Here is an 11042-nt window from a genome sequence, read left to right as displayed (position 1 = left end):
GTCAACTAAGGGAAGCAGGGAAACACAGGTCTCATGTAACATCACCTATAGGTGGAGTCGAGAAATGGATACAGATGAACGTCTTTACAAAACAGAAGCAGCCTCCCAGACCTAGAAAACAAACAACTTATGGTTACCAAGAGGGAAAGGTGGTGGGCAGGGAGAAATTAGCCGGTTGAGATGAACATGTACACACTAGCCTTTATAGAATAATCAACAAGGACCCACTGTAGAGCACAGGGGACCCTACTAGACACTGTGGGATAAGCTACATGGGAAGGGAACCCATAAAAGTACATATAAACGTCTAGGTATAACTGAAACAAGGAGCTGGACATCACCCACCCCCGCAAAAAAAAACCCTCCACAGCATTATAACTCACCTACGCCCCAATACAAAATAAAAAATAAAAGGAAGGAAAGAAAGAAAAGAAACGCTGACTATTTAACCAAGGCCTTGGTGACATTGGCTGGTGTCACAGCCCTGGAGCCAGACAAGTCTTGGGTCCCAAGGCTGGACTGTCGCGCGGCTGAGGGAGCCGGGAGCCGGTGCAGACACACGGGCCCCCTTTGCACTCGGAGCGCCTGGTCCTCTCTGCACAGGACCACACTCTCCAGATCCCCGCAGCCCTCCTACCGCGAAAGCAAGCCTCGTGCACCCAGAGGATGGGGGAGCATCTGGGCTGGAGGAGCGTTCAAGCGTCCCTCGGGCTCCGCGTGTCCTGGTGCTGGGCTTCCCTCCTCCAGCCTCCTGCCTTTGGGTCGCCCCACCTACGGACGACGGCACCCTCAGCAGAGAGGTGTTGCAGCACTTGGGAGCCATCCGGGGGCGGGGTCAAGGCTAAGGGGGAAGAAGTCAGGAGACACAAGCCTTGGGTGCTTCTTCTGGCGGATTCCACTGGAACTGACAAGCCAGGAGCAGGACTCTCCCAAAGGCTCCTGTTGCCACAGTAACCAGAGTCGGGCATGAGGAACTGCTGCCACCCTGTGGCCATTCTCCACAATAACAACTGTAAAACCTGTGCTGACGACCACTTCATATTCACAAGGCCTGCGGGTTGCAGTTGACAACGGCCCACAGGAAATATCCTGGGGTAAATCATCTAAAAAGGATGCAAAACACGGCCGACGATCAAGAAGCCACCTTCAAGAGGTAAATTTTACTCACAATATTTTAAAAAAGGGAAAAGCACATGAAAAGATAGGCAACATCACTAATTATGAAAGGAATGCATATCAAAACGATAAGAAGTCACCTCACACCGGTCAGAATGGCCATCCTCAAAAAAATCTACAAGAGTACATGCTGGAGAGGCCGTGGGCAAAAGGCAATCCTCCTCCACCGTTGGTGGTAATGGAAATGCGAGCAGTCACTACAGAGGACTCTAAGGAAGTTCCTTAAAAAACTACACATAGAGTTACCCTATGATCTGGCAATCCACTCCTGAGCTTGGATCCGGAGAAAAATCATAATTCAAAACGACACTGCCGCCCTATTTTCATGGCAGAGCTATTTACAGTAGCCAGCACATGGAATCCTCCATAAAGTCCATCCACAGAAAAGTGAATATGATGTGGTACATATGCACGGTGGAATACTGCTCAGCCATAAAAAAGAACAAAATAACGCCATGGATGGATGGACCGAGAGACTGTCGTACTAAGTCAAGTACGGCAGAGAGAGACACACAAATATCATAAGATATCCCTTACAGGCGAATCCTTACATTCATAGAAATGAACTAATTTACAAAACAGAAAAAGACTCCCAGACTTAGAGAACAAACTTATGATTATCAAAATGGGTGGGAAGGCTGGAGCGATACATTAGGAGGTTGAGATTAACATATACACGCCATATATGTCAAATATGTAATCCACAAGGACCTACTGAATAGCACAGGGAAGTCTCCTGAACATACTCTAATAACCTATATGGGATAAGAACCCGAAGAAGAATCGATATATGTCTATGGATAACTGAATCAAGTTCGTGTACAACTACCACAAACACAACATTGGAAATCAACGGTACACTAATATGAAATAAAAATTAAATTAAAAACAAAGAAGAAGAAAAACAAAAAAGGGTGGGGCATGAGGAAATGCTGCCGCCTTGTGGCTGTTTCCCATAACTACACCTCGAACACCTGTGCTGTCGGGCACTTGCTCTTCACAAGGCCTGCAGGGCTGTAAAGAAGAAACACCTGCCCTCAAGAAACGTCCTGGGGTAGGTCAGCGAGAAAGAATTCAAAACCGGGCACACGTTCCAGAAGACAATTTCAAGAGGTAAGTTTTACTCACCCTGCTTACAAGAAACCACATGAAAAGAGGTCCACGTCGATAAATAGTAGAGAAATGCTAATCAAAACTAAAGCGAGGTATAACCTCACACCAGTCAGAATGGCCACCGTCAAAAAGTCTACAGACAATAGATGCTGAAGAGGGTGTGGAGAAAACGATACCTTCTTACACTATCGGTGGGGATATAAACTTGTAACAGCCACTATGGGCCCCAGTGGGGAGGGTTCCTAGATGATGAAGAAGACAATGAAATTAGAACACTCCCCAACACCATACACAAAAATAAACTCCGAATAGCTTAAAGTTCTCATCTTTTGGCCGCATACTAGAAAACTCCCGAGGAAAACCTAGGCAGGACATGCTTTGACATAAATCGCAGCAAGTTCTCTTTGAATCCACCTCATAGAATAATGAAACATAAACCCAAAAAAACCAAATTGGACCTAATTCAAGTTAAATTCATTTGCACAGCAAAGGAAACCACAAACGAAAGAAGAAGACATCCCTTGGAATGGGAATAAAATAGTGGAAAACCAAGATACCCACAAGGAATTCATCTGCAAAACATACAAGCAGCTCATGCAGCTCAATATCAAAAACACAAACAACCCAATAAAAAATGGATGGAAAATCTAAATGGACATTTCTCCAAAGAAGACGTACAGATGGTCACAAAGCACTGAAAAGGTGCTCAGCGTTCCTGAGTAGGAGAGAAATGCAAATCAAGGGGTTAAAATGAGGAATCAGCTCACACAGGTCAGAAAGGCCATCATACAAAACTGTACAACAATAAATGCTGGAGAGGGTGTGGAGAGAGGGAACCCCCTACGCGGTTGGTGGGGACGTATATCCGTACATCCACTATGAACAACACTGTGGAGGTTCATTAAAACACTAAGCATACAAGTACCATGTGACCCAGCCATCCCACTTCCGGGTACGGATCCGGAGAAAAACAAACTTTGAAAAGACACGTGCACCCCAGCCATCCTGGCGGCACTGTGTACAAAAGCCAAGAGAAGCAAGCCACCTAAGCGTAGAGGGACAGATGAACGGATAAAGAAGACGTGGTCCATACACTCATGGCATATTCCTCAGCCATAATACAGGATGAAAGAATGCCATTTCCAGCCACGGGGAAGGGAGTAGAGATGATCCTACTAAGTCAACTAAGGGAAGCAGGGAAGCACAGGTCTCATGTAACATCACCTATAGGTGGAGCTGAGAAATGGATACAAATAAACGTCTTTACAAAAGAGAAACAGCCTCACAGACCTAGAAAAGTAACTTATGGTTACCAAAAGGGAAAGGTGGTGGGCACGGAGGAATTAGCCTGTTGAGATGCACATGTACACACTAGTCTTTATAGAATAATCAACAAGGACCCACTGTAGAGCACAGGGAACCCTACTAGACACTGTAGGATAAGCTATATGGGAAGGGAAGCCAAAAAAGGACATATAAAGGTCTAGGTATAAGTGAAACAAGGGGATGGAAATCACCCCACCCTCCCCAAAAAAGCCTCCACAGCATTATAACTCATCTACGCCCCAATACAAAATAAAAATTAAAAGGAAGGAAAGAAAGAAAAGAAACGCCGACTCTATTTAACCGAGGCCTTGGTGACATTGGCTGCTGTCACAGCCCTGGAGCCGGACAAGTCTTGGGTCCCAAGCCTGGACTGTCGCGCGGCTGAGGGAGCCGGGAGCCGGTGCAGACAAACGGGCCCCCTTTGCATTCGGAGCACCTGGTCCTCTCTGCACGGGACCACACTCTCCAGATCCCCGCAGCCCTCCTACCGCGAAAGCAAGCCTCGTGCACCCAGAGGATGGGGGAGCATCTGGGCTGGAGGAGCGTTCAAGCGTCCCTTGGTCTCCGCGTCTCCCGGTGCTGGGCTTCCCTCCTCCAGCCTCCTGCCTTTGGGTCGCCCCACCTACGGACGACGGCACCCTCAGCAGAGAGGTGCTGCAGCACTTGGGAGCCATCCGGGGGCGGGGTCAAGGCTAAGGGGGAAGAAGTCAGGAGACACAAGCCTTGGGTGCTTCTTCTGGCGGATTCCACTGGAACTGACAAGCCAGGAGCAGGACTCTCCCTAAGGGTCCTGTTGCCACAGCAACCAGAGTCGACATGAGGAAATGCTGCCGCCTTGTGGCCGATTCCTGTAATAACAACTTTAAAACCGGTGCTGTAAGGCTTGTGGGATTTTAATTCCAGAGCAGGGATTGAACCCGGCCCTCAGCAGTAAGAGCGCCGAGTCCTAACCACTGGACTGCCAGGGAATTCCCTCAAATGCTTTTTCTATGTCTATTGAGATGTCATGTGAATTTTATCCTTCACTTTGCTAATGCAACAAAAACAAACAAATGAGACCTAAGTAAACTTAAAAGCTTTTGCACAGAAAAGGTTACTATCAACAAAATGAAAAGACAATGTACTGAATGGGAAAAAAATATTTTCAAATGATATGACCGGTAAGAGGTTAATATCCATAATACATAAACAGTTCATACAACTAAATATTAAAAAGCCAATTAAAAATGGGCAGAAGACCTGAATGGAAAATTTTCCATAGACACCATACAGATGGCCAAGAGACACATGAAAAGTTGGTCAACATTGCTAATCTTCAGAAAAATGCAAATTAAAAACATATTAAGGTATCCCGTCACACCTGTCAGAATGGCCATCATCAAAACGTCTACAAATAACAAATGTTGGAGAGGATATGGCGAAAAGGGGACCCTTGTACACTGTTTTTGAAATATAAATTGGTGCAGCCACTATGGAAAACTTTATGGAGGTTCGTCAAAAACTATGATGTAATCCAGAATTCCTGTCCTGGGTGTATATCCAAAAAAATGAAAACACCAATTTGAAAAGATTCATGAACCCCAATGTTCATGGCAACATTATTTACAATAGCCAAGATATGGAAGCAACCTAAGTGTCCATCAACAGATGAACAGGTAAAGAAGATGTGGTCTGTATAGGCACAATGGAGTACTACTTAGCCATAAAAATGAAATTCCACCATTGCAACAATGTGGATGGACCTAGAGATTATTATGCTTCATGAAATAAGTCAGACAGAGAAAGGCAAACACTGTATGTTATCACATATGTAAATCTATAAAATAAACCGAATGAATGTATATAACAAAACAGAAAGAGACTCACATATATAGAGAAAAACTCGTGGTTACCAGTGGGTAGAGTTTCCCCTCTCTTTTCTCTTGGGGGGAAGTACAATATAGGGATGTGTGATTAAGAGATACAACATACTATGTATAAAACAGAAAAACAAGGATATATTGTATAGTGCAGGGAATTATAGCCATTAACCTGTAATAACTTTTAATGGAGTATAATCTCTATAAATAGTGAATCACTATGCTGTACAACTGAAACTAATACAATATTGTACATCAACTATACTTCAGTAAGAATACTTAATATAGGAAATACAATGTTCTGTTTATAGGAAATAACTTCTGTTTATAATTCATTAACTGTTCCATAATTTTCTGCTATAGATTTGTACCCTACATGTAACAAGCAGAAAGGTTCATAGCTTTGGCTATGTGCAGACAAGAATGTTCTATCACACAGGGAGATCAGCTCGGTGCTTTGTGACCACCTAGAGGGGTGGGATAGGGAAGGTGGGAGGGAGGGAGACGCAAGAGGGAAGAGATATGGGAACAGAGGTATATGTATAACTGATTCACTTTGTTATAAAGCAGAAACTAACACACCATTGTAAGGCAATTATACTCCAATAAAGATGTTAAAAAAAAAAAAGAATTTTCTATCCATGTGTCTGTAGTCAGAGTTTCCCTTGCCTTGCCCCAGATTCACTGGAGGACTGGCAATGCCTAAGTTCAACTGGAAAATTCACAGATATATGGAGATTAAACAACACACTCCTAAACAACAGATGTGTCAAAGAAGAAATCAAAAGGAAAATTAAAACTACCTTGAGACAAGCATGAATGGAAATACAACACACCAAAAGTTATGGGATTCAGCAAAAGCTATTCTAATAGGAAAATTTATTGCAATAAAACCCACAATAAGAAAAAAGAAATCTCAATAAACAAGCTAACTTACACCTCAAGGAACTGAAAACGAGAACAACAACAAAACCAAACCACCCCTTCCCTCCTCCCAGCAAGCAAACTAAGCCCAGATTTAGCAGAAGGAAGAAAATAACAAAGATCAGAGTGGAAATAAATGAAAAGAGACCAGAAGAACAATAGAAAAGACCTGTGAAACCAAGAGTTGGGTTTTTGAAAAGATTAACATTCATTTTGTTATTTACCACTGACAGGAACGTGAGAGAGGAGAAGATTCACGGTCGGGCACCTCAGGCGTTTCTAACTTCCCTGCCGTCCTCTCTCCCTTCTCCTGCTAGAGCCAGCTGAATTCCTTTCTTTAAAAAACGAGAAGCACGTATAGACTCATCACAGGAGCTCCCATCCTACCTCTTCCCGGAACTCCCCTCCTCCCATCACTTCAAGTGTTCTGCACCTTCTCAGGCTCCAGCCCAGTTGATCTCACCTGCTCATAATCACCTGATGATTATCGTCAGTCACACTTACAGCTGATTCACTCTCTTCACCTCAGAATCAAAGTCATACCTTTTTTGTTCTTTTACTTCTCTATCCTGTGTCTTCCTAATAAACTGAGAGCTGTAAGAGGCAAGGAGGAGTCTCCTTATTGCCTCACAGATGCTCGGCCCACAGGCCCTGGACGCAGGGAGCCGCCGCTGGCCATCCCCTCCAACAGCAGCAAGAGCGCTCCTTTCGTTACAATTAACTGAAAGCCCCCCGGCACTCCAGGATGCTAGGTTGTACCCTGGCCTCAGCGAATCCTACTGAATCTTACTTACCGGCCAAAATGTATGACTGGCATCTCACAGCCAGTAAATCCTCACAGGATCCCCCCTGAAACCGCCCTCAGTGCTCCCTACATCACACCTCCCAGCGAGTCTTAAGTGCACGCGGGTCCCCTCATCCCCTTGCACCTCTCCTCCCACGAACATGGCCCATGGCCTCCCGCCCGTGGGGCTGAGAGTTTACTGGGCTGAGCGATGTGGTCAGACCTGCCGGCTGTAGCTTCGGCGGAGCAGAGACCCACCCACAGGTGAGGTGTCTCCCCAACACCGTCAATCACCAGGCAGAACCGCAGGACACGCCTGACCCTGCACAGAGAATCACCCCCAGCCCCACACGGTCACACACGGGGCACCACCACAGCCAGAGTCAGAAACGAACCCGCAGAAGGGGCCCTTGTGCTGTGACAGGGGCACACACCCCAGTGCCCACCGCCCTGCCCCCCGAGCCTCTCTTCACCCACAGGAGTCGGGGACCAGCGTGGGCAGGTCAGTTTCCATAGAACAGGACAAGCTGGAAGCAAGTTTTACAAGAAAAACAGAGAGAGAACCCCCAAAGCCCTCTTTTCCAGCAGCTTTTCTGATGACACAGCTCTGCTTTCATGAACAAAATTTTGTGAAAAGAAATTTTTTTTTAATTTTAAAAATTTTGCTTTTAAAAACTTGTGTCTCTCTTGTGCCTGAGCTCTTTCCCCTCCACTAGCTTCCTCGTATCTTGTGGGATTTTAAAACTTCTGTTAGTACAAATGCCTACAACACAGTGGAAGTAGCAGGAATTCATTCTGACGTTGTGCTGGCAACAGAGTGTAACTCATCGCAGGTGAGCTCAGAAACCAGGGCTGGTTCGCAGCCAAGTGCTGAGGCAGAGCCGAGAAGGAGCTGCTTAGGGCATCATCATGAGCCCTGGGTGATGGGACTAAAGGAGCCCAGAATAAGGCCCTGGATAGAGACACACTGAGAACGGGGGCCGGGGAACTCGTTCACCTGCAGGCCGAGATCCATGAGGTCTGATGAAATGAGCAGAGTCCTTGTTAACAATGAAGAGGAACTCAGTGGCTCTGGTCAGCCAGGGCTTGGCACAGATCCCAAAGAGACCACATCCCTCTTCTTTCCTTTTTAGAAAACCCCAGAGCCCAGGAACTTCCAGCAAACCACACCATGCTGGTCCCACCCTGAGACACTCCACAGCACACACCCACCCTCCACCCAGCCAGAGTGTGGATGGGGCGCTCAGACTGAGGCAGGGTTTGCATGTGTCCTGCCCAATTTTAATGCAGTCCCTCTCTTGTTGGAGATGCCTTCTCTCCTGGTTTTTGCCCTGAGATTGAACAGAAGAAAGCACTCACCTGGCTGGTCTTTGTTTCAGACTCCTTGCCGGGACGTGTCACTCAGGATGAGCCCTGAGCCCTCAGCCCTGAGCCCTGAGGCCATGGTCATAGGGACCAGTCTCCTGGCCCTGATCTCTCCACAGAGATGCCACTATCACCTCATCTGTTGTGTCAGTGACACTGTCTTCAGGGAGAGTCAGAGCAGAAACTCATACCCTTTGGTTGGCCAATGTCAGGACTGAATCAGCTTCCCCCCCAAAACAACTGTGGGGCTGAGTAGAGTGGATCCTTTTGGTCTAGTCACAGGGTCGTGCGACAGATGTTTTTAATAGCTATAAAACAATTGTATTTTTTCTACAGTAGTTGCCAAACCACTCTGTTCTACTTGCATCATCCCTTTTACATTTCCTACTTCCTACCAGACCTATCTATTTTCGAATCCTGGCCCTGCTGTTGTAGCTCGAGCAAATGAAAGGAAAGAAACCAAGGGTCAGCCCAGAATTTTGCATCCAGTGAGAACAATCTTCAGGAGTTAGGGCGACACCTTCTTCTCTGTATTTCTCTTTATCCACTTCATCCCTTTCTTGTCACTTCCTCTCACCTCTTAGGCCATGATAGTGTTGGCATAGCTGCAGATACACACGTTGGTAGTGGGATGGGCAGGGCAGTGAGGGAGGGAGTGGGCATTGGAGGCTTGTCATTGGGTGTTTTAGTCACAAGGCAGGGATACTGCTGTGAGGGGGTGGGGAGCCGTGTGAAGGAACAGCAGCAGTGAACCTGCATTACAGGAGGGTGCGGAGGAGATGTGGGGATGGGCAAGATGAGAGAGGCAGTGTGGCTGTGAGCCTGGGATCCTAAACTTGCAAGAAAAAGACTGAGCCAATAATAAATATGTTAAGGTGGATGTAGTCCAGGATTCTCACTTTTGGTGGAATACTTACAAGTATAGAAGAGGGAAAGTCTAGAATGAGTTCTTGGGGTTCTCTTTGAATTGGAGGAATTATGAGTAACTCATAGCTCATTATAAATACATCTGTGCATTTGGGATGTGTGTGTGCACATGCATGAAACCAAAATAACTATGAGCTCTTTTTGCTGAGAGTTCCCAGAACCAGAAACATACTGGCAGCAGTGGGCAAAGCTAATAGTAGACCTTGGATTCTCAAATCAGATCTCCATTTGAAGGAATCAGTATTCTTTGGCAAAATGACTGATACATCTGGACCAGTACCTGAGAAGCCTGCAACAATTCCTTTTGTTAAATTATGGGAGCTTTAGATTTTCCATTGCTCAAACCTGGGGCAACGTGGGCATGAAAACAGACAATGATTGTATGAGAATGTATCCCATTGAATCATAAGGAATTTAGGAGTATATTTAATATGAGTAAAAATGAATGAATGAATGACTACATGGGGAAAGGGAAACTTCTTCACTCAATAGACTCCTAAGAGTAAATGTAGATGGCTTAAATAAGACAACCGTCCTATTCGATTCAGGTGGTAGTTCTGCTGGGCACTAAGGTGGGTTAGTGTAGGGGTGACAAAGAAGAGGATATTAGGACAATCAGGATATCTCCAAATAAAGAACTTACCAACTGCAAAGACCAAATGGTAAATGTAATGTGGAGAAACTTGGTAGATGCCCATCACCACTGTTGGGATAGGCAGACATAGTATGTCCTTTGGTGTGAAGCACTGAGAATATTACAGCATCTTTTCTTTTTTTCTTGTTTTCTTGAGATACTACTGACAATTACATATATAAGTTTAAGATTTATAACATGGTGATTTGATACACACATATATTTCGAAATTATTACCACAATAAGGTTAACACCTCCATTCCCTCACTTAATTACCTTCTATTGTTCTTGATAGTGATAATGTTTAACAACAATCAACTATATAATACAGTATTGTTAATTATAATCACCATGATGTACATTAGATCCTCCAGAACTTAATCATTTTCTACTTGGAATTCACTACACTTTGAACAACATCTTCCCATTTTCCCCACACCCCAGCCTCTGAAAACCTCTATTCCACTCTCTGTTTCATGAGTTTGGCTTGTTTAGATTCCACATATAAGAGATATCAAACAGTATTTGTCTTTTTCTGTTTGACTTTTCTCACTCAGCCTAGTTCTCTTAATGTCCATCCATACTGTTGCAAAAGACAGGACCTCCTTTTTCACAGCTGAATGATATTCCATTGTATATATACCACATTTTATTTATCTATTCATCTTTTTAAAATTTTTAAAAAATTTTTATTGGAGTATAGTTGATTTACAATGTTGTGTTAGTTTCTGCTGTACAGCAAAGTGAATCAGTTATACATATACATATATCCACTCTTTTTTAGATTCTTTTCCCATATAGATCATTACAGTATATTAAGTAGAGTTCCCTGTGCTATACAGTTAGGTCCTTATTAGTTATCTATTTTATATCTATTCATCTTTTGATGGAGACTTAGGTTGTTTTCATACCTTGGTTACCGTGAATAATGCCG

The sequence above is a fragment of the Balaenoptera borealis genome (assembly GCF_965194805.1).
Source record: "Balaenoptera borealis genome assembly, chromosome: 19".
Taxonomy (NCBI): domain Eukaryota; kingdom Metazoa; phylum Chordata; class Mammalia; order Artiodactyla; family Balaenopteridae; genus Balaenoptera; species Balaenoptera borealis.
Note: the sequence above shows the minus strand (reverse complement) of the source record.